Genomic DNA, 24,966 nt, shown 5'->3' with positions numbered 1-24,966 from the left:
TGTTATCTCAATGTTTCAAGCTTTATTACAAATGTAACATAAAGATGTTAATATTTGACATATGTTCTTGGATTTTCGTCACAATAAAATACACTGAACATAATCTTCACAAATGTTATTTACAAAAGTTTAAGCTATTGCCATTATAAATTACAATAACTTTTATTTAAGTATTATTAAAAAAAATTAAAAAACATTATTTGTAATATCAATACATGCAAGTCACGTAAATACAACACATATTGCATTACAAATGCTATAGGTGTCACATTTGCGAGAGTTATAACTATTGGCATTGTAAATGGCAAAGCTATTAATTTCGCAATTTTCAAAAACAAAACCTAAATAAAAAATGTGTCATTTACAATACCAATAGCTCTAACTTTCCTAATACGAGACCTATTGCATTGCAAATGCTTGTTACAGAAAGCTAGCACTCTTAGAATAATACAGCAAATAGGCTAGGCTCCACGAGAGGGACTATCTCAAACTGGACAGGCTGAAACAAATAAAGTCAGCAAATTGAAAACAAGCAAATGTGAGTTACAAAGCCAGTGGTAAGCAACGGGTGGAATGCTTTCCCAAAGAAGCTTTCAGGTTGTCCCCAAGTTGTCGTTAGCAGACCAGACAGCTGGTAGGCTTTGACCTAAAAAGGAAAACCGTCCGTTTTGAAGGAGTGCATATGTGGTGCATGTAGATGGCATGTGATGGATGGAAAGGAGTAGCAAATTGTGACTTTTTATTTTGGTCAACTCAGCAACTCTCCTTTTTGTCTTCCCGTCCTGGTTTTTCCTACAACATTTCTGAATTGTGACCTACTACTTTAAATGACATTTTTATCTCATATTTAGATCCATCATTTTAAATGCTCTTCCAAACTCCCCTGAAAGAGGCTCCAAGACATTTGTTACCTCAATGAACTACTAAAAGGATTCCTTTGATATAATTTATTTCTAACAATATCTCAAGGGCAGAGAATTAACATTTGGGAGTTGTGAAGTGGGCCAAAAATTCTATGTTGAATGGAGGATCCACGCACAACTTTGGTAGAAAGAGGACATTTAAGTGAGCCATTTCAGCTGGCAGTTCATTTTAGCATTCCGCTAATGATTTCTATTAGTGTATAGAATCCTAAGTGACATCAGATATGCAACGAGTAAGTAGTGCTAGTTGCCTTTGATTCCACTTTGAGCAAGAAGTTTAACAAAAACTTTGTTGTTGCACCTCCCCATGTTTGTTATGTATATGCCCACACCCAAATCCACTTCCCCCGTTTAGCTGGTAACATGGATCATCTGTGCTGGGGTAGAAGAGTGATGTAGGCACCACTAGCTCTATCAAGGATGGTCTCAGCAGCTTTCCCTGCAACTTAAGTGGAAGTGCATGACACACAAGATGGTGTTGGTATCGGGGTCTCCACTCTGCAATGGAGCGAATCCGGCTAATTGAATCACCACTAACAGTAATATATCAGTATCTCTTGAATCAGACTGCATCACTGGCTAATATGAGATGGTGTTGCTTCTGAACAAGGCATTCAAGCTAGCAGCTCAGAATAGCTTTATGAAATGAGTGAATCAAAATGCGGCCTTCCTACCCACTGACACACCCAGCCCGTTGTCCTTCCTCGATTGCACAACACATCGCAGAACCATGCCAGATGCTGAGAAAGATACTAGACTTTACATCCTGAATTAACCTCCTAGAAAATCACTTTAGCACCTAGTGTCACATACACAGCCATGCCACATTACCTTGTGCAAACCGCCTAAATGATACAAGTGCGCACCAGAGATGGCTTCAATTAAACTCCCTAGTCCAATCTTTCCCAAACGACCGACTGGTCGCATCTAGAGATACATCTGGAACAGTGTTTGCACTCATTGGTAGCTTCACAGCCCATTTCAGGGTAGCTTCACAGCCCATTTCAGGGTAAACTAACATCTGTCAGATGTTTTGAACCCTGCACAAGGCACCAGAAAGGGCTGCCCCTTATTGTTCCTATTTTTCTTATTAATGGAACCATAACTAACAGTCGCACCCTTATACGAAAGAAGTCCTCTTCCCCACCAGTATTTAAAGGTTGACCCTGTAATCTGATGATTTACTAATATTTTGTGGCAATGCTGAGTTAGCCATCCAAAATAGCCTTGCTACAATTAACTTTTACTTGCTTTTTAGGTCGAGCGTAGTGACATATGGAGTATCTGGTCTCGGTGCTTGGACCACGCCCACCACTTTCTATCGGTTTCTTCTTGTGCTTTCATGAATTCCATTCTTCCTATTGGTGAAACGCTGCTTTATGGCCCGCCCATTAATGTATTTTTTGTATGTGTGGCATGCTTCTTTTTTAGGGCTCGCCTGCTGTGCGCATGAGCACAGCTGGAAGCTCTATAGGGGTTAGGGCTCGCCTGCTGTGCGCATGAGCACAGCTGGAAGCTCTATAGGGGGTTATCCAGTGTTTAACCACCACTGGCGATTCCACTGGCGATTCCTTTGAGTGCATGTGCTTTTTAGGTGATTGCGCAAGCGCAAGCCCTAAAAAGCGTGTGCACAATGCCACCAGCCGCCTGCCTGCCTGCCTCGCATTACCACATCAAAGGCAGCCCTCCCAGCGCATTTCTCACCCGCTAATTATTCACGGCCGGCCGTCCGTACTTTCAGTTTCACGGCCAGAGGCCGTGTCTCCTTTTAAAACTTGTTTAACTTGTTTATAGCTCTTGCTATGTTAGCCCCGTCTGTTTCTAAGCACTCCTAATGTGTCCAGTACAAGATTACAGGTTTATGGAGATTGGGAGGCCAAACATTCTATTTCATTGCAGTTCAACAATCAAGTTGCTTAATTTGTGCATTTGATTTGCCAGAAGTAGAAATAGCAAGCAGAGAAGGTTTTCCCCGGGGTGCGGTAGAGGTATGCTAATCTGACACAACATAACACAGTATTGTCAAAGCACTCTTATAGAAACTAGGGGCTTCATTTAGAGGGCAGAATTGAATGACAACCTCAGAATAACTCGTAGATGCTCGGCTCGCCCTACGAGAAGCTTACATCTTCTCACACCTGACTCGACACTGCTGACACTAATACAGTCGTCTGACACGCCATGATGGAACATGCTTTCTGGCTACATGCTTCAGTTCAGATCATGGCAAGTGTGCGTCGAACGCGCACACTTTTCCTTTTCTATACTTTCTCATGTGCATCAAAATACATTACGTATTTCGGCACAGGGCATTCACTCGGTAGTGCAACATTTCACCTGCACTCGTGGTATTTTTTTACCCCTTCTCTCTAACTGATATTGCAGGCACAGAAACATACATATTCATTGCCTCGAGGTCACTGCTGAGACATTTTTACACATACGTGAATCAAATAATTAAAAACGTGCACCACTGTGACCCTGCCACGTCATTCCCACCATTTCACGCAAAAGTTTGAACACTGGCAACAGTTACAGCTAAACGTCATCAACAAACCTGCTATTATGAATTTTGCACCAGGCCTGAAAGGCAGTAATTAAAAGGGAACCACTGGTGTACTCACAATCACAACGATGGAGATCCCCTCGTTCACAATCCAGTTGCTCATGACTGCTGTCACCGTCTGTCTGGTCTGCCCGCACTGCCCGGCTCCTCTCTGCAGCTGCAGTTCTTAAGACTCACGAGGAAGTGAAAATGGGCCCCCCGCTGTTGCAGATTTCCCCTTTTCCTCAACACGAAACGATCAGTGCAGTTGGCTAAAGAAATGTTGCAATGCTATGAGGAAATCTTTACGTTGCTTTTAATCCTTTTCTGAAACCAGGGTGTCGTGCTTGATTGCCCCAAAGTACTACGCGCGCCTCATTGCTGTATGTCTGTAGGTATTATTGCACCCCCCCCCCCCCCCATCTGTGTGGGATTCCTCATGTGTGTAATGTGGTGCTTCTGTGTGTGTGGTGTGTTTGTGAAGTCTGTTAGGGGTTTGTGCGGTGAAAGAACTACACGTTAAGGAAGGAGGCAGCTTCCCACACCTGATGACTGGAACATTAAAGAAGAAGGCAACTCCTCGCAGTGATCATGGAGAGGCACACTAAAGTAGGCAGCTTATCACAGTGATCACTGACAGACACATTAAGGATGGAGGCACAAAAGCAGCGCACTCAATGAAGGGCATTAAGACATTCAATCTTGAATGGAGGCTTTACAGTCAAAATCCTAATGTAGAATAAGGTAACGCAATATGTCATTACCAAAGTAATCAAAAATACATTCATTACAGGTACTAATTTAACAGACAAATAAGGACTAGCAGCATTTCTACATTCGACCCTCCAAATACATGCCAAGTCCACACTGTGGATCGGTAATATTTTCTAAATATAATAAAACACCGTTAACTACACAGCACATGGAGTTCATTTAGTAACTGTAAAACGGACCGTATGTATGTAGCAAGATGACAAATTCTATATAACTCCTCTGGAACCACTTAATTTACAGGCGAAAAGGGAGCAAACCATGCAGTAGGTGAAACGGAACTCTATCCAGTGATGGTGCAGAAAACGCAAGGCACTCAGGACCCAAACATGCCCAGGGAGGTGACACTTTACTACAGCCCTTTAAAAATCCCTCCAACCGATATGGCTTCATTGACAGAAGCTGGAAGGCCAGTAAGTGGTCAAGTTTAGCAATAAAAGCAACTCATGGGAACACAATTAAATCAAAATACGTTTGGGGGAAGCTCAAAATGGAGATCTGAAACCACATGCAGGGGGTGGTGCTTGAGGAAACCAGGACTGGTTGAGTTAGCAGTAAACAATATATTAGAAATATCACTGTGGCAGCTACCAGGAATCCTGACATTTATTTAGCTTTGTGCAAGCCATCTGTTACCAGAGAGGCCCAAAAGACTCTGTGCGGACCATAGGGGCGTGTGCTTTGCTTAATAGTTATATCTTAAGTTACACAGCTACAGAGAGGGGTACAGAAAACCAGTGTCTAAGATTAAGGAATGCATGCAGGCTCCCTATGAGGACAGACTGCTACAACCAGCACATGTGGTAGTTTCATAATTATCTCCAATGTTACACAGACTGCAGCACCGATGCACCCAACACACAGCTCCACTGATGCACCCACCATCCAGCTCCACCGATGCACCCACCACACAGCTCCACCAACACAGCTCCACCGATGCACCCACCACACAGCTCCACTGATGCAACCACCACACAGCTCCATCGACACAGCTCCACCGATGCACCCACCACACAGCTCCACTGATGCAACCACCACACAGCTCTACCAACACAGCTCCACTGATGCACCCACCACAGAGCTCCACAGATGACCCCACCACAAAGCTCCACTGATGCACCCACCACACAGCTCCACCGAGGCACCCACCACACAGCTCCACCGAGGCACCCACCACACAGCTCCACCGAGGCACTTACCACACAGTGGTAGTTTTGATTACCTAGAAAGCGCTGCCTCCCCCCAGAATTTACAGCCGATTTTAGGGCTGGGATTCCAGGGACTCGGGTGGAAGTGACTACGGCGGCCATCTTGGGTGAGTCACCGGTATAAAAGTCAGGCAGGAGCTCATTTCTCGAGACTACAGCATTATTTCGCCTGAGGCTTGAGCCGGGCAGTTCTCTTTTAACCTGAAACCTTTTCTGCATTGTGTCCGCTCCCCTCCCCAGCACCAGCGCGCCGATTTATTTGCGACGCTGAAATCGCACCGAAATAAGGGTGTAGATTACATTTTTAAAAGCACATTTGCACTTTAGTTTTGATTACCTAGCAAGCGCTGCCTCCCCCCAGAATTTACAGCCGATTTTAGGGCTGGGATTCCAGGGACTCGGGTGGAAGTGACTACGGCGGCCATCTTGGGTGAGTCACTGGTATAAAAGTCAGGCAGGAGCTCATTTCTCGGGACTACAGCATTATTTCGCCTGAGGCTTGAGCCGGGCAGTTCTCTTTTAACCTGAAACCTTTTCTGCATTAATAGCACTTGCCCTGTGTGTCCGCTCCCCTCCCCAGCACCAGCGCGCCGATTTAATTGCGACGCTGAAATCGCACCGAAATAAGGGTGTAGATTACATTTTTAAAAGCACATTTGCACTTTAGTTTTGATTACCTAGCAAGCGCTGCCTCCCCCCAGAATTTACAGCCGATTTAAGGGCTGGGATTCCAGGGACTCGGGTGGAAGTGACTACGGCGGCCATCTTGGGTGAGTCACCGGTATAAAATCAAACGGCCATGGCTCCGCGCAGCGGACGCGTTCAGCGGGCGCGCCGCAATCGCGCCAGAGGTGCGCCAGAGGTAAGCCCGTCTGTGCCCGTCCGTGCCACGGCCGGGCACAGGGACCCTCCCCCTGGTCAATATGTTCCTATAACTCCATACACTAGACAGGAGCTACTCTCATTAAACATTCCTAATGAGAAATGTCTAAATACCATAAATGTTGCTAACTGTCAGGGTCCGATTAAGTGTAGTTACTGCGGCCCGCTTACATTCCCTGAAAACTGTAAAACCACACCCCGACCGTCCAAAACTATGAAGGGAGACTTAATCAATGTTAGATCCATGTGCAAACATGCTGCACATATCCACGATATGATCGAAGAGAATGACCTTGATTGGCTCTTCATCACAGAAACGTGGCTGAAGGACTGGTGCACCCCCGATGTGGTCAACGCCTTACCACAGGGTTATCATATCCAACGCTCTGACAGGCAAATTAAACAAGGAGGAGGAATTGCTATTGTGCACTGAGATTCCATAAAGTGTACCACCTTCGACCTCCCTGACGTAAAAGGAGCAGAGTGTCTAGGTTTTTGCCTTCACACTCATGAATCTAATATCTTCTCCGGAGCTCTGTTATATCGCCCTCCCGGTTCTCATAAGGAGTTTCTGGAGAGTTTTACCGAAACATTCAGTAATATCATCCCTAAATATGCAAATTTTACTATCCTGGGTGATATAAACTTCCACTTGAACACAATTACTGACCCTAACACTAGGGAGTTTCTAGAACTTCTCAATATGTGGGGGCTATCGTTACTAAATAGAGACCCTACTCATGAAGCTGTTCATATGTTAGACTGTATCTGTACAAATCTAATGACCCTTAAGGCAAATAAACCATGCCCCCAGACATGGACTGACCATTCGCTGATTCCCTTGGAACTAACTATAACAAAGGAACCAGCGAACAAAAGGCAGCTAATTGTACCCCCCCAAAATAAATATGACTGGAGCAAAATTAGTCAGGACCCAGACTTTTAGGATCTTATAATACAGGGCAAACCCACCCTGACGGGGGACACTGAGGTAGACAATGAGATCTTTAATCACTGGATTACGACTAGCCTAGAACAAATTAGCACTAAAGGATCTAAGAACATGTCTAAGAAAAAGAAAAAAATAGCACCCTGGTTCTCACAATCTCTTAGAGACAAGCGTGTTGAGGTCAGACTATTGGAGAGGAAATGGAGACACTCATACACAATGGAAGAACGACAAATTTACAAGGAAGCAAGAAATCAGTACCATGTGCTGATTAAAAACGCCAAAAAAGCATTCTTCTCTGAGGCAATCTTGTCGGCAGAAAATAAGCAGAAGGAGATCTTTAAAATAGTGGATGACTTTCTAAATCCTAAGATTACCAGACAAGACATTCCCCCCTCTCAGACCCTCTGTGACTCCATTGCGAACTATTTTGAGGCAAAGGTCCAGGATCTCACAAAAGCCTTCCCCACACCATTGTTGAGATATAAAATAGGAACTTCAGACCCAGATACCAGAAAGGCGGAGCTGAATGAATTTTTGCCAATTAGTCTGGAAGACAGCCGCCAGGCAATCTTTTTTAATTTCAAAAGTTTTTTTATTGGTTGTTTCAGCATAGACAATAAAAAGCAAATCCATTAGCATAACATGGGTCATAAATTTACGAATCAGAAGTATTGTACGCTACAGTATATCACAGTAAATGTCAGTACAAAAGTACATGGCTGGCAACTAGCCTAGAACAGTACAGCACGTATCTCATACCCAATAACAATCTAGCAACAGACATTGTATTTTAACAGCAGTTCACTCATTCATTAAGGACAGTTTTCTACGGTAGTCAATAGTGCAATGAAGGCAGTCGGGGAGCATATGTTGGTGGGTCGTGGACGGTGTGTGGGACAATCTAAGGTGGTTTATGTGACGTAAAGTAGTTATCAAGAGTCGACCATAGTTTTCTCGTGGGAGGGCGCCACGGTGTCTGAAGGAGTGTAATATTGTCTGCTCCACGTAAGCTGATTATCCAATTCAACCACCCTGCGTAGTTGGCCTTGCTGGTATCCTTCCAGTTACTGAGGACTGTCTTAACCGCCGCCGAGAGGAGGAGGTCAAGTAATGCTCTATCATCTGCATCAAGGGATGGGTCCTGGGTGAACCCGAAAACTAGGTAAGGGAGCTCTTTTACCGGTGATATGTGGAATAGCTTTGAGATCAAGTCGAATATCTTCCCCCAAAATTGCGCCACGCAGTCGCATTCTAGGATGATGTGTGACAAGTCACCCTCAGCGCGTTTGCAATTCCAGCAAAAGGCATCTGGGGTGAGGTTGTGTGCAAATAATCGCGCTGGGGTCCAGAAGGCCTTATGTAAGAGCCAGTATTTTGTCTGTGATAGTGTAGGGCTGATTTTGTGTCTCGTGCAAGATATCCATGCGTTGGTCCAATCTGAGTCTGTGATTGGCCTGGAAGAAAGGTTGTTCCAGAATTGTGTAATTGGGGCAGTAAGGCCAGGTTGTTGGGGACGGCTGAGTCTATAGAGAAAGGAAACCTGGTGTCCTAGTCTGTTTAGCCTGGCAAGGTATGGTGGGAGTGAGGGTGGTGTCGGGGAAAGTTTGGTTTTGGACAAAGCCGTTTTTACGTTTAGGAAGGTATAGAATTCAATTGGTGCAAGATCGTATTTGATTTGTAGGTCACTGAAGGGAATAGGGTATGCCCCCGCGTACAGCTGGTGTGGGAACAGTATGCCTTTTTTGATCCATGTCTCGTTGTGCATGGGTTTACCCTTGTACATAATGTTACGGTTGTCCCAAAGGGATTCCCATCGTGAGCCCCGGATGTTGTTTTCTAGGATTCTATCAAACTTCAGGAGAGCAGATTTTGTGTTATGAAATATTGATTTAGAGTGGGTCAGCTTGTTCAGGTTAGATGAGAGGGCCGCGCTAGGGGAGATACCGTCTAGAATTTCCTCCTCAATTTCTAGCCATACTGGGGTATAGTCAGGTGAGGGAGCGAGCCAGTGGGCTCCTTGTTTGGCTAGGAATGCGGTCTCGTACCTTTTAAAGTCTGGCAGATTGACCCCGCCCGCGGTTTTGTCTAAGCGAAGTTTTTTTATGCTGATTCTTGCCCTTTTCCCTTTCCATAGGAAATTAGAGGTGGCCATATCTAATTTGTGATAGAAGTCAGATGTGAGGGTTAGGGGGAGCATAGATATGAGGTAATTAACTAGAGGTGAAATCATCATCTTGATGGTTTCCACCCTACCCCACCAAGTAATGAAACGGGGGGACCACCCCTCTAGTTGCGTCTTGATTTTATTTAAAGTGATTTTTTCGTTTCGATGGAGGGTCTCCATGAGGGAGTCACCGAACTCGATACCTAGGTATTTCACAAACTCTGGTTGCCAACATAGCCCTGAGTCTCCCAGCACCTCTTTGGTGGTCAAAATATTGAGTGGTTTGACCTCAGATTTATCCCGGTTGAGTTTGTATCCTGAATGGGAAGAGTACTTATCTATGGTGGACATTAGTGCAGTAATGGAAGATTCCGGTGATTCCGTTACAATCAGGATATCGTCCGCATAGGCGGCAAGTTTGACGCACTTATCTCCGAATTTCACTCCTTTGATGTTTTCATTTTTTTTTATATGTGCAATCAGGGGTTCCATTGCCAGGAGGAAAAGTGAGGGGGAGAGGGGGCAGCCCTGTCTTGTCCCTTGTTCTAAGGGGAAGGGGTCCGACAATGAACCATTTATAGCAATGCGTGCGGAAGGTGAACGGTATAGGGCCATGACCAAATCAGTGAATGGTTCTCCTAGGTTAAAGGCGGACATGCAGCTCTTGAGGAAATACCAGGAGACTCTGTCGAACGCCTTCTCTGCGTCAAGGGTAATGGCTACGGCCGGGGCTGCAAACATTCTGGCTTTTTCAATGACGTGACAGAGGATCCTAGTGTTATCGTTAGACATGCGTTGTTTCATGAAGCCTACTTGTGATGTACTAATTAGTTTCGGGAGTTGTAAATTTAGACGTGTGGCGAGGATCTTTGCGTAAATTTTGCAATCTAAATTAATTAGGGAGATTGGCCTGTAATTTTTGGTTAGCAGAGGGTCCTTACCTTCTTTAGGTATGACTATGATGGTAGCTTCACTCATCGAATTGGTAATACCCTTAGTTACGCTAAAGGATTGAAATAGTTTTAGGAGAGTTGGGCTCAGGGAGTTCGTGAGTTCTTTATAGAAGCTGGCTGAGAACCCGTCAGGACCCGGTGCTTTCTTACACTTGAGCGTTTTAATGGACGCTGATACTTCCTGTATGGTAATCGGAGAGTTCAGTGTGTCCTTGTCAGTATCTTTGAGTTTAGGAAGACCCAGTGAGGTTAGGTATCTGTTACACTCTCCCGAGTCAAAGTCTAGGTTATTTTTGTACAAGTCTTGGTAAAATGATTTAAATGTGTTAAGAATTAGGTTCTGCTTTGTTTGGATGACGTTGTTGCTATCTTTAACTGAGGCAATGTTGAATTGCTTATTTTTATGTTTTAGATATGACGCTAAGATCTTCCCAGCTTTGTTGCCCTCACATGTTCTTAGAGCCTTAAACTTATTGACCCAGACCCCCGCCCTTCTACTGAGTATCGAGTTGTACTCATATTTGAGTTTGGTGAGGTCGTTTAAAATCATTGAATTTTGGAGATCTGCTATATGGGCGGTTTCCAGCTTTTTGATGTTCCCTTCCAGAGTGGACAAGTCGTTGTTTAATTTTTTGTTAGCTTGGGCTCGAATGCCTATTATTACTCCTCTCAGGGTGGCTTTGAGTGCCTCCCAAACATTCGCTATGTCTGAGTCGGGGGTGTCATTAAATTTGAGGTAGTCTAGGATGGCATCCTCTATCTTTCGTTTGTTTTCCGGTTCGGAAAATATTTCGTCATTGAATCTCCATCTTTTAGGGGGGAGAATGGAACTGGAGCCCACTAGTTTGGTCTGTATGCTTGAGTGGTCGGAAATCAGTTTAGGGGCAATATTGGTTTCTTCGATGAGATGAGTGAAGGGGCTATTAATGAGGATATAATCTATCCTCGAGTAGGAATTGTGAGGAGGCGAGTAGAAGGTGTAATCACGGCCGTCAGGGTGTTGGAGTCTCCATGAGTCGTGTAAGTTGAATCTGGAGCATAGGCGGAGTAAGCTAGTATGTGAGCGAGTGGGGTGGTAGGCGCAATTGGAGTGTCGATCGGTGATTGGGTCTAGTGGCAGGTTGAAATCACCCCCCATAATTAGTAGTTCTCCCTGGGGGATACAATCTAGGGTCGGGGCTAGCGAATCCCAAAACTCTGGATCGTCATTGTTGGGGCCATATACGTTCAAGACATGGATATGATCTTCGTTTCTCTGAAGGTGTGCCATGACGAAGCGGCCGTTATCATCGTGAGTATGTGAAACTACCGAGATGTTGGATTTCTTAGCTATTAGTGTGAGAACCCCCCTTTTTTTGCTAACCGCTGGAGAGCAAAGATTGTGGGATATCCAATGTTGGTTTATAAAGTCAGCGTCATCTTTTGACAGTTTAGTCTCCTGCAGGAGTAGGATGTCTCCCTTGGATTTGGCCAGATACTCCAGAACTTTTCTCCTCTTGACCGGATGATTAAGACCTTTGACATTGAGGGAAACAATGTTGAGGCCCTCCGAGATAGATGTATTACGAGTCATTGGTTACTATTGTGTCGCTCTTGTTCAGGTGATATGTTGTTGAAGAGTATGTTAGAGGGCGGTGGGTGTGTGATGGGTATGAATGAGTAAGCTGTTTCATTGGTTCTGTACTGTCTCACGTGTATTGCTGTTACAATAGTGCTGATTGAGCAGACGCATTTCTTGTTCGTGGCGAACATGGTACTGTAGGCTATAACTGTGGGCAGGCTAGTAGCACGAAGGGTTAAATCTCGGTGTGTGTTTTGCGGGAGCCCCCATGAACTATCGGAAAGCAGACCTTTTGCTGACATATAGTTGAGAAAGAGCATCAACCTCAAATAAAAAAAGCATGCTGAAACAAACCAGATTTTTTCCTCCCCCTCCCCCCCCCTTACCCCCATCCCCTTCCCCCCTTCCTCCCTCCCTCTCCTTCCCTCCCCCCTCCCCCCTACCCTCTCAAAAGAACTTGGGAACTGCGACGGCATTGCCATCCATCTGCGGCACAGGAAGGGGTTAGATCGGTGGTTGTAACAGGGAACAGGTAACTAACAATATTCGCTAGCTGTATCTAGTAAGCAGTAACTAGTAGTGTTTGAGACACTGATAAATCGTGTAACTATGAAACTTAACTAAGGAGTGAAGTTTAAGAACCTATTCAATAAGAGTAATGAAGAAAAGGCACCTGAGCATGACCATTTAGCCGCATATACTGTGTACATTCGTACGTTTAAGACATGAAAGACCTGCGTAAACAAAAGGTATGCGCAATCAGAAGACAAGTTATAAAGACTCTGAGGACCAACTTAGTCCCTGGTAGGATCATGGTGTTAAAGGTGATGGAGCAGAGCATACGCCCTGATTTCGTATTATAGAGCACAAAGCGAGTTCCATTCTAAACCATTCGGCAAAGGATATTAGTGGGTGTACAGGTGACCTCAGTATGCACGCTGAGCGGTCTTACCTGACGGAGTCAAACAGATTCAAAGCATCAACAGAAACTGAAACTGAAGCGGCAGCAGAATGTTCGGCTGCTCACGGGAGAAGATTACTTCAACTTATTATCTACTGTAGAAGATACTGAATAATGAGAGCACTATCAACTTCAAGATAGAGGCTTGAGATTGACCTGTCAGGGTCACCCATGACCAGAACCCGAGTTTATATTTTCTTGCGAGTTGGTCTTCCGTTTGTTTGAGGAGCCGTTGGACAAGTCCATGTTCTGCGGTGGGGAGTCTCCGATGAATTGTGCCAGTGCGTTGGGGTCCGTGAAGAATTTCGGTTTGCCCTGTATGGTGATTCTGAATTTCGCCGGACCAACAAAGGAGTACTGAATGTCTTTCGATCTAAGTTTTTCTCTCAGGGCCAGGAAGCCCTTCCGGACTTCGAGTGTATCTTTCGAGTAGTTCTGGGTGAAAGTTATATTATGGCCTTCCCAGGTGATTTTGTGATTGCGTCTTGCGAATTGAAGAATAGCCTCCGTATGCTGGTACCTCAGTGGTTTGCATAGCAGTGGACGCGGGCCTCTGTACCCATGAGGGATGTAGCTGGGAACTCTGTGGGCTCTGTCGAGTTCAAACTCATGGTGGAAGGATATCCCTGTTATCTTCGGAATCCAAGCTTCTAGGAAGTCTACGCAGGAATTCGCATCTTTCTCTGCATTTTCTGGGATTCCAAAAATGCGAACGTTGCCCCTTCTGTTTCTGTCCTCCAATTCCGCTAACTGGCGTCTGAGTTGGACCGTTGATCCCTGGAGTTGCTGAATGGAAGTGGATGCAGTATTAGATTTGTCTTCTAAGTCACTAATTCTCTGTTCCGCTTCATCTATGCTTTTGTGTACAGAGCTCATGTCAGCTCTAATTGCAGTAAGTTCCAGCTGCATAGAGTCAGTGTTGGATTTGGTTGATTTTGCTAGGTCGTGTACTTCTGCCAGTTTTTTCAGGATCACTTCTAGGGTACTGCTGACGTCCGCCCTCGATTTAATAGGAGAGTCCGACAGTGAGGGTTCCGGTTTCACCTTTTTGTTGTTCTTTTTCTCATCCCTGTCCGCCATTTTGAAGGGGATTCGTGTGTGGTGGACGCTATTGCTACGGCCTTCCAGTTTGCGAGAAAGGACAGGGTGGCCTGAAGGATGTCAGAGCGCTGGACGAGTTAGGTCTTCGAACAGAGACCCCTAAGTTGTGACTTTTAAGGCTCAGAGTTTTAGGCAGAAAGTGTCAATGTGCTCCAGATACGGTCAGATACGGTCTGGATCTCTTGCTCTGGACCTTTGGCTTACTCAATGCTGGTTAATGTTCATGTTAATGTTCATGTTCATGTGTCAAGCTAGTGGCTGTAATTTCTGCTAGTGGCTGTAATGTAGCTTCATTTGTGGCTGCACCTCCAAGAGATAATGTGCAATGTGTCATTAGTAGTGGTAGGTTAGGCTTGCCATCTTGGGACTGCAGGGCTGATTGAGTAAACCTCCCATTTGATTAAAGTGCACAGATCACTGTTTTTGCCCATCTTTCCCGTTTTGGCGCCGAAAAAGAGGTGGAAAAATCAAGCAGAGTCGCCATCTTGGGGTCAGGCGCCAGTGAAGGTAGGCTCTCGCTAATTTCAGCTATAACCCCACTGGAAATGCGCTCATGCTATCAGGGGCTTCTTCCAGGAAGGCGTGGGGCAGAGGCACTGTGTCGTTGGAGCTTTCCGCTGGGTATTGGCAGCAATATTAGCGCAATTTGTAGCGCACTATGAGCGAGGTAGCTGGTGGGCGGCCATCTTAGGGACAGGCAGGCGGGCACACGGAGTCATCGGCAATCTCCAACCATGCCGGTAGCTTAAATATTTCGCGAGCCATGCATCCTCCTCCAAGGCTCACCTTCCCTCAGTGTGCAGCTCTCAGATCCGCCGCTTCCCGCCAGGCTCCGCACAGGCTGTCGGCTCTTCGCTCCGGGCTCTCTATCAGTAGCGCGGCAGCATGTCGGCAAAGAGGTGCGTCCCGCCAGCAATTGTCGCCCAACTTCTCACCGAGTGTGCTTTAGTGGGTCCAAAGCTCAACACCACCATTCATTTGGCTGAAGAGGTGTTTTTCCGACCCTAAAAGACGAAAGGATCGCTCCCCTGTGCGGCAGAGAACAGGCTAGGCGGCCATCACCAACGCCGTCCAAGCCACGCCAGGCAATCTTGACTGGAAGATCCGGTTCACCTTTTGATCCATGCCCCCCCCCCAAGATACTACACTCTTTGATTGACCTAGTGAACCCGATTATTAATAACATAATAAATTCCTCTCTTACATCAGCTAAAATCCCTCAGGAATGGAAGTTAGCGGCGGTCAAACCCCTACAGAAGATGGCCGATCCCACCACTCTATCAAACTTACGGCCAATCTCATTACTACCGTTTCTCTTCAAACTCACCGAGGCAGTTGTAAACAAACAACTGACCAAATTTCTGGAGGATGAGGATCTTTTACACCACAACCAATCGGGTTTCAGAGCCGCCCACTCAACGGAATCAGCTCTCCTTTATACAACGGAGACACTGAGGGCCGCCATGGATCAGGGGGACAGGGCAGTCCTTGTTCTCCTGGATCTGTCGGCGGCCTTCGACACGATCTCACATGAGATACTGATTAACCGTTTAACTACGGTGGGCATAGGGGGCACGGCCTTGGCATGGATGGAAAATCTCCTTGCGGACAGGAAACAGACTACTGTCCTTGGACAGTATTTATCAGCAAAAAAATCTAATCCAACAGGTGTACCCCAGGGATCAAGGCTAAGCCTGGTGCTGTTTAATCTATATATGACACCTCTAGTTGAGCTAATAACATCATTTAACATCAATACAGTATCATACGCAGATGATACTCAGCTCATCTTAGTCTTAGACAGCAAATCTACAAGAGCGGAGGAGAATCTTGGAAAGTGCCTCACCGCTACCTTTAACTGGAGGAAGACTAACCATCTGAAATGCAACATGGGCAAGACTGAAATTCTCCCTGTGGGTCCCCAAAATCTGTTCTCCCCCCAGCTATGGTGGCCCCCAAATGAGGAAATCCCGCCAAAAACAGTACTATCCGCACGTAACCTGGGAGTCAGATTTGATGAAAAACTCTGTTTTAAACAACAAGTGAATGCAGTGGCAGGATCGTGTTTCAACATCATACGTGGTCTTCGAAAGTTTTTCAACTTCATCCCTTTGGAAGCAAAGAAGACAGTTGCAGTGGCACTAATTTCATCACGTTTAGACTACTGCAACAGCATATATGCAGGAGTGAATAGATCTACCCTGCACAGGTTGCAGGTTGTCCAAAATGGTGCTTAATCTTCCAAGGAGATCTTCTGCTTCTGCTGCCTTAAAGCAGTTACACTGGCTCCCCATACACAAGCGAGTGCTCTTTAAGATACTGGTAATTACTTTTAGAGCATACCACAAAAAAGGGCCTAAATATCTGCTCCCACGGTTCAAGCCGTACATACCAAGTCGGAACATGAGGTCATCAGACATGTGTCTCCTAACAGTCCCCAGATTTAGACTAGCCACCAAAGGAGGAAGATCTCTTGCCGTCCTTGGTACTAAAGCCTGGAATAAACTCCCACAAAGCCTACAGCAAATCCCCACTGAAATCGAATTCAGGAAAGCCCTGAAAACCTGGATTTTTAATCTACCAGACACGGCTAGTAAACAGTTGGTCTAGGCTCAAATAAACCTTCAGGTACTTTGAAAGTGATGTGAGTAGTATTTCCGGCCCACCATTCTAGGCTACGGTTTTTACAGCGCCAAGATGCTCCGTGAAGCAATAGCATGCGCTCTATAAAAACTATTTTACAATTACAATTTTTACAATTACAGCTACAGAGAGGGGTACAGAAAACCAGTGTCTAAGATTAAGGAATGCATGCAGGCTCCCTATGAGGACAGACTGCTACAACCAGCACATGTGGTAGTTTCATAATTATCTCCAATGTTACACAGACTGCAGCACCGATGCACCCAACACACAGCTCCACTGATGCACCCACCATCCAGCTCCACCGATGCACCCACCATCCAGCTCCACCGATGCACCCACCACACAGCTCCACCAACACAGCTCCACCGATGCACCCACCACACAGCTCCACTGATGCAACCACCACACAGCTCCATCGACACAGCTCCACCGATGCACCCACCACACAGCTCCACTGATGCAACCACCACACAGCTCTACCAACACAGCTCCACCGATGCACCCACCACAGAGCTCCACAGATGACCCCACCACAAAGCTCCACTGATGCACCCACCACACAGCTCCACCGAGGCACCCACCACACAGCTCCACCGAGGCACTTACCACACAGCTCCACCGATGCACCCACCACACAGCTCCACCGAGGCACCCACCACACAGCTCCACCGAGGCACCCACCACACAGCTCAACAGATGCACCCACCACACAGCTCCACAGAGGCACCCACCACACAGCTCCACAGAGGCACCCACCACACAGCTCCACAGATGCACCCACCACACAGCTCCACCGATGCACCCACCACACAGCTCCACCGATGCACCCACCACACAGCTCCACCGAGGCAACCACCACACAGCTCCACCGAGGCACCCACCACACAGCTCCACCGAGGCACCCACCACACAGCTCCACCGAGGCACCCACCACACAGCTCAACAGATGCACCCACCACACAGCTCCAGCGATGCAGCCACCACACAGCTCCACCGACACAGTTCCACCAATGCACCCACCACACAGCTCCACCGATGCACCCACCACACAACTCCACTGATGCACCCACCACACAGCTCCACCGATGCTCCAACTAAGCTCCACCAATGCACCCACCAAACTGCTCCACCGATGCACCCACCACACATCTTCACCGATGCACCCACTACACAGCTCCACTGATGCACCCTCCACACAGCTCCACTGATGCACCCACCACACAGCTCCACCGATGCTCCAACTAAGCTCCACCAATGCACCCACCAAACAGCTCCACCGATGCACACACCACTCAGCGCAACCACAGCATCACTCAGCACCACTACAGCATCACTCAGCGCAACCACAGCATCACTCAGCGCAACCACAGCATCACTCAGCGCAACCACAGCATCACTCAGCGCAACCACACCATCACTCAGCGCAACCACAGCATCACTGGTTCAAATATGTTCTTTCAATGTTTCAAGCAGTTTTCAAGCTTTCACGCTTTATTACAAATCACAAAAAGATGTTAATATTTCATTCTGTTCTTGGATTTTCGTTACAGTAAAAAAACACTGAACATAATCTTCACAAATGTTATTTACAAAAGTTTAAGCTATTGCCATTACAAATTAAATAAATTATTTAAGTATTAATTATTTAAAAAAATTAAAAGCCATTGTTATTTGTAATATCAATACATCTAAGTCACGTAAATACAAAACATGTTGCATTACAAATGCTATAGGTGTCACATTTGCGAAAGTTATAACTATTGGCATTGTAAATGACAAAGCCATTAATTTAGCTGGTATTTAAAAAAAAAAAACATAAATAAAAAAAATCATTTATAACACCAATAGCTCAAACTTTCCTAATGCGAGCCCTATTGCATTTCCAATGCTTGTGTTTAGTTGAATTGGTCCTGTGCTGTGAAAAGAGAGCTTCTACATGGTTTTGCCCGTACAACACTTGTTAATTCTAAACATGCAGCCTCGTCCTTGTTTACTTGTTGCCACATTCGGGTTATCTTGACTTTCTATGTTCCGGCACATTGAATATTATATATCCTTAAATGCCGATCTCGGTTTTACGCTTTCCATGTGTGTTCCTTTTTCCTTTTAATTTTATGTCCATTACCTGTTCCGGTTTTTAGGTCTCGCCTGATCTAGCGCATGCGCTGCTCTGGCAAGACTTTTAGTAAGGGCTTCAGAAAATGCAACCAAGGCCGGCCTAGAGCTTGCGGTTACGCACGGGGGCGCGCGCTTACGAGCACATGTGCCATCTCGCGGGCACCCTCACAGCCACGATCACTCTTACTTTCATGGCTCGCGGCTGCGTCCGTTTCACAGCCGTGCGGCTTGTTTTGATTAGAGACCGGAAATGCCCTAAACAAGCGTCTTTCTTTGCTCTCCTTTGGGTACCTGTCACACTTACTCTTCATCCCTCAAAACATACACATGCTTCTTAGGTGTGGCACTGATTAGACGTGCGTGAAGGCACGTGCTGGTATTTCATTAAAGTGAATGTTCATCATCTGTACCGGCGAAACACATTGTTTATCAACCCCAGCCGCATCTCACGTGTAATGAGCGCTTGCAAACTATTCTAAGTAGTGTGTAACACATATCATCTGTTTTGTTTCACAACAAACGCTTTACATTGCAAAACAGCTCAAGCAATCTATCCTTTTTCAGTTTAATGGCAGCCTAATGAATTAATTAAGCTAATTCACATCCCACAGTCACAGGAGACGAAAACATCGGCTCGTCGCTTACAATATTTTGGTTGGAAATAGTTATTTTAGGGAGGAAATCGCTGTAGGAGCCGGACGCATCTGCATGTTGCATAACGCCGGCAAATTGCGACTCGTGAGAATGTGAGCACATGACTCACCGCAGTGTTCGACTCCATGTGCAATCAGGCCAATCAGCAGGCATGCAGGAATGTTATCAGTTAAATCCCCGATGGTTATTGCCTCACCCAGGCTTGAAGCGGCGTCTCTATAGGGGGGCCGCGTGGGAACCGCGCCCCAGCTCTACCTGTCCTTGCCTCCTCTTGTGCCCCACCACCACAAGCCCAGGAACTTATGAATCTACAGTGATCCCTCGAGTAAGGGTCCTAAGGCCTGCAAGTCCCCACTGAGCATTGGTGCTGCCATCGCGATTACATCACATACAATATGGTCCTCCATCAGGGGATGAAGTAGTGGGTTACATAAAGAATAGTAGATCCTCAGGCGCACAAGGGGCGGGTGGAATTCCGATCGGAATAATCAAAAAGGAGCCAGCGGCTTGGGGAGCTCTTTTAGCACCTTTGTTTGATTTCTGCTTCTGAGCTACTAACATCCACTCCTCCTGGAAGGGGAGCATTATAGTTCCTTTGTATAACAAGCATTTGCAATGCAATAGGTCTCGCATTAGGAAAGTTTGAGCTATTGGTATTGTAAATGACACATTTTTTTATTTGTGTTGGTTTTGAAAATAGCGAAATTATTAGCTTTGTCATTTACAATGCCAATAGTTGTAACTTTCGCAAATGTGACACCAATAGCATTTGTAATGCAATATGTGTTGTATTTACGTGACTTAGATGTATTGATATTACAAATAACGATGGCTTTTAATTTTTTTAAATAATTAATACTTAAATAAAAGTTATTGTAATTTATATTGGCAAAAGCTTAAACTTTTGTAAATATTTTGTGAAGATTATGTTCGGTGTATTTTATTGTGACGAAAATCCAAGAACAGAAGTGAAATATTAACATCTTTTTGTGACATTTGTAATAAAGCTTGAAACATTGAGAGAACATATTTGAACCAGTTGTTGTTGAATGATGGCACAGATTGATGCTGTGGTGGCGCTGAGTGATGTTGTGGTGGCGATGAGTGATACTGTGGCTTTCGAAGATGCTGTGGTAGCGCATAGTGATGTTGTGTTGCCCCTGATTGATGCTGTGGTGGTGCGATAGATAGATTGAGTGAGGGCGATAGATAGATTGAGTGAGGGCGATAGATAGATTGGACAGAGTGAGGGTGATGGACAGAGTGAGGGTGATGGACAGAGTGAGGGCGATGGACAGAGTGAGGGCGATGGACAGAGTGAGGGCGATGGACACAGAGTGAGGGCGATGGACACAGAGTGAGGGCGATGGACACAGAGTGAGGGCCATGGACACAGAGTGAGGGCCATGGACACAGAGTGAGGGCCATGGACACAGAGTGAGGGCCATGGACACAGAGTGAGGGCCATGGACACAGAGTGAGGGCCATGGACACAGAGTGAGGGCCATGGACACAGAGTGAGGGCCATGGACACAGAGTGAGGGCCATGGACACAGTGAGGGCCATGGACACAGAGTGAGGGCCATGGACACAGAGTGAGGGCCATGGACACAGAGTGAGGGCCATGGACACAGAGTGAGGGCCATGGACACAGAGTGAGGGCCATGGACACAGAGTGAGGGCCATGGACACAGAGTGAGGGCCATGGACACAGAGTGAGGGCCATGGACACAGAGTGAGGGCCATGGACACAGAGTGAGGGCCATGGACACAGAGTGAAGGCCATGGACACAGAGTGAGGGCCATGGACACAGAGTGAGGGCCATGGACACAGAGTGAGGGCCATGGACACAGAGTGAGGGCCATGGACACAGAGTGAGAGCCATGGACACAGAGTGAGGGCCATGGACACAGAGTGAGGGCCATGGACACAGAGTGAGGGCCATGGACACAGAGCGAGGGCCATGGACACAGAGCGAGGGCCATGGACACAGAGCGAGGGCCATGTGGACAGAGCGAGGGCCATGTGGACAGAGCGAGGGCCATGTGGACAGAGCGAGGGCCATGTGGACAGATAGTGGGGCCATGGCTAGTCAGAGGATTAAGTGTGAAGGGGTGTGAGGAAAAGGGGGAGACGTCAGGGAAAAGGGGGAGACGTCAGGGGAGGGGAGGATGCGTGGGATATGTAAAACGCAGATTGGAGAGGGGACAGAAATATGAAAGAAAATAGCAAAGAGGGGAATGGAAAAATAGGAATGACCAGCAGGATAGAGGAGTGATGGTGAAGAGACAAAAATGGATGAGACGGCCTGAAAGGAGAAGGGGAATGAAAATAAAGGAAACAAGCCTGACAGCGTTCCATATTCTACAGATCCATTCAGCATTTTGAGCCCCAGTTTAGCATCATATGAAGACTGCAACGTTCTTCACAGATGTGCCCGTTTCCAGAAGTAACCTGTCCACTAGGGGTGAGTTCTCTGTAGATCAGGGCTAAACACCCAGCCCATGTGTACAAATTGGCGGTTACATACCCACCATCACCGTATTTATTCATGTATTTTATTCATGACTATCAAAAAGCACACTGTCACCTCAAGCGGTAGCAGGGGTTCTGTGCACTAAAACTCCAGCAGTTGTACCAAAAAGCGTTACATTTGACCACAAATTAAAGTGCAATAAATCTATGATCAGAAGATTAGAAGGAAAATGCAATACAAAAGCCCTAAAAATATCACTTTGAAAATAAGGTCTGACAAATAGTTGTTACCGGTTAACAAAATCTGAGATGTTCTAGGCCGGAGATGAACAGAATAGGAGAAAAACACTGCTAGAAGCCTAGGTCTGGGGATTTGTAATTTAGGCAGAGTCTGACTGCGAGCCAACCTAAACGGATCCTCCGGACAGGTAGAGTTTTGGGGTAAGGAAGCAAGTGGTTTTTGTGGGTAAGCACCTGTATGTTATCCATATCCATTTAAATTGGGAAGGGAAGTGCAAAGCCAATAGCGAACAATAATTAAAAAATAGTGTCGAGATTAAATCTATGGAGAGCACCAGGGTGAACAAGTGAAAACTAACTGCCAGTGGTGGCCACAGGGTGGCAGTGTTTAATAAGAAAGACTGTCTCTGAGAGCGATTTCACGCTCCATGGTGTTGATGAGAGCGAGGTAATGAGGAAGAAATAACTGAGGACGCCAGGGTGAACAGCAAGAGGTAAGTGTCGCTTTACTATGTGAGTGACCACAACACTTTAATCTTTAGAAGAAAACAAAATTGCTGGCAGAAGTATTTCACGGTGCTCTCGCAACACAGGCAAAGTGATAAATCATAGACGCGCTTGTGAGAAGACGCAATATCTCTGGCGGTGGCACAGAGCGCAGGCTCTAAAGAACAATGAAGGAGAATGGCACTGGCAAATGTGTAGTTGAACGTAGCGCAAGCTCTAAGATGAGCTGTGAAGGGCTTGCGGTGTTAAACAGTAATGGAGAGCATGGCAGACTGCAGGCACAAGCACTAATGCAATTAGAGGCAAGCGTAAAGTACAGCATGCTGTAAATGTAAAAACAAGGTAAGATGAGGGCTAAGGAGAGCAGTAAAAATGACACAACTATTGTGACATGGCCGACAGCAGGCACGAACAGGTGAAAGGCAGTTCAGTTTAATCCGCGCATGGCAAAGACGCGAGATGATCGTAAAGGCAGCTTGCAGTAATTAACAAGCTCTCGGCATTGGGTGGCGGGGGAGCGTCTGCCTTTTAAGTCTGATGCCGAGGATATGGCTGGAGATGTGCACGCACCTGGCTCACATGAACTGTACCCGATCTGCAGTTTTGGATAGACTTTTGAAAGCCTTACTATAATCTCGACAAACAAGCATTGCTCAAGCAATGCTGTAGTCGAGACCTAAAAAGGGCCCAAAGAACCATCCGACCAGTTTTAGACAGATTGCGGTTTTGGACGCTAGGGTAAATTATTCGCAAAAAGCATACTCTGTCACCTGCAGCAATGGGCCAATGACCAGAACATTTTACCTCTGCAACAGGCGGGCCTTAGAAAGAATCACGGAACCCAGGACAACATTGCGGCTGTCCAGACCATTGTAGAGAAATATACGTTCTCACGAAGCATGCCGGTCTATACGGCTTTCATTGATTTCTCCACTGCGTTTGATAAAGTGGATCGTCAAACGCTGTGGAGAAAGTTTCATCATCTTGGAATGCCACACCATCTTCTGCGCCTCTTGATAGAATTAGATTCAGACACTTGGTGTCCAGTGATGATGGAGGCCAGCAGGGTCTATCTTGCAGGATCGAGACTGATAATGGGCTAAAGCAGGGCTGCCTGTTGGCCCCGATTCTGTTTTCCCTCTATATATTTGATCTTCCGGGCACGCTAAATTCAGTGTGGGGGTATGCCCCTAGAATTGGTTCATTGTCTATACCTTCCCTACTTTACGCAGAAGACGTTGCAATTTTTAATTTAACTCCCTATCGGCTTGCAACATCGACTGGATGCCCTAATGAAATACGTGGAGGGTCATTCTTTGAAAATGAATTTTTCCAAAAGCAAAATCTTAATCTTCCGCAAAAAAGGTCATAGAATAAAGAAAGGGTATAAGTGTTTGTTAGGGTATGAGGAACTGAAATTGGTCGACTCATTTGTATCTGGTAAAGGTTTTTGTAAGAAATGGGCGAGACTCAGAACATATTAAATTATGTGATGGTAAGGCCGCCTCTCAGGCTGGAGAACAGATTTTATAAAATTTGTGGGAGGCGTCATTTTGGTCATGTCCTGTCTGTCTTAAAGGTTAAAATTCCGCCCTCATTAGCCTACGCTGCAGAAGTATTATATAATAATTACTGGCTTGCCTATGATAAGGCTGAAGGCTGGTTCTTCCGCCAAATTTGTAATCAAAATTCTCTAGCCGCCCCACATGTTTTACGCTTGGAATTTGGTTTAGTCTCCTTTTATTTTAGCTTTGTCAGCGGTCCTGAGGTGGGGGACTGCTCTCCTTTGGGGGAGATGAGGGCTCCCTCAGGGCAGCCCTGAGAGTGGAAATCGTTGACAAGCTAAAGGATTAGTCAGCATTTTTTAGATCATGTGCATATGCAAATGACTTAATTGGGCTCAGTTTAAATAGTAATTCTCCTATGCCAAAGTCTGCATTGAAGCTATTCATAAAGAACTCTGTAAGCTCTATTAGCATGGCAAGCGATATTGTTCTAAGTAAATCTAAGTCCCAAAATGAGTTGGTTTGTGGTAGTGCCTTGGGAAAAGGCCTCAACCTTATTTAATCTGGAATCACCCACATGGGACTATAAGACTGATGCTTCTTTTGAGAATTAATCGGTTGCCCTTAAGAGATGTTACTGGCATATGGGATAACATCCCGAAAGTGGAGAGAATTTGTAAATTATGTTATACTAAAATCCAGGATCTTAATCATGTTCTATTTGTGTGTCCGGAATTACGAAGGACAAAGCGCTTGTTTTTAAGACCATCATTTATTAAATTTAATATCCATTCAGCCC

At 45.9% G+C, this 24,966-nt stretch overlaps 1 protein-coding gene across 1 annotated transcript in view; it reads left to right on the top strand.

The window, feature by feature from the left end:
- RBPJ (recombination signal binding protein for immunoglobulin kappa J region) overlaps positions 1-24,966 on the top strand; it is a 310,932-nt gene that overhangs the window by 71,023 nt on the left and 214,943 nt on the right. The window lies entirely within an intron of this gene.

The sequence above is a fragment of the Lissotriton vulgaris genome, chromosome 3_2, assembly GCF_964263255.1.
Source record: "Lissotriton vulgaris chromosome 3_2, aLisVul1.2, whole genome shotgun sequence".
In the NCBI taxonomy this organism is placed as follows: Eukaryota; Metazoa; Chordata; class Amphibia; order Caudata; family Salamandridae; genus Lissotriton; species Lissotriton vulgaris.
Note: the sequence above shows the minus strand (reverse complement) of the source record. Positions and strands in the feature narration are given on the sequence as shown.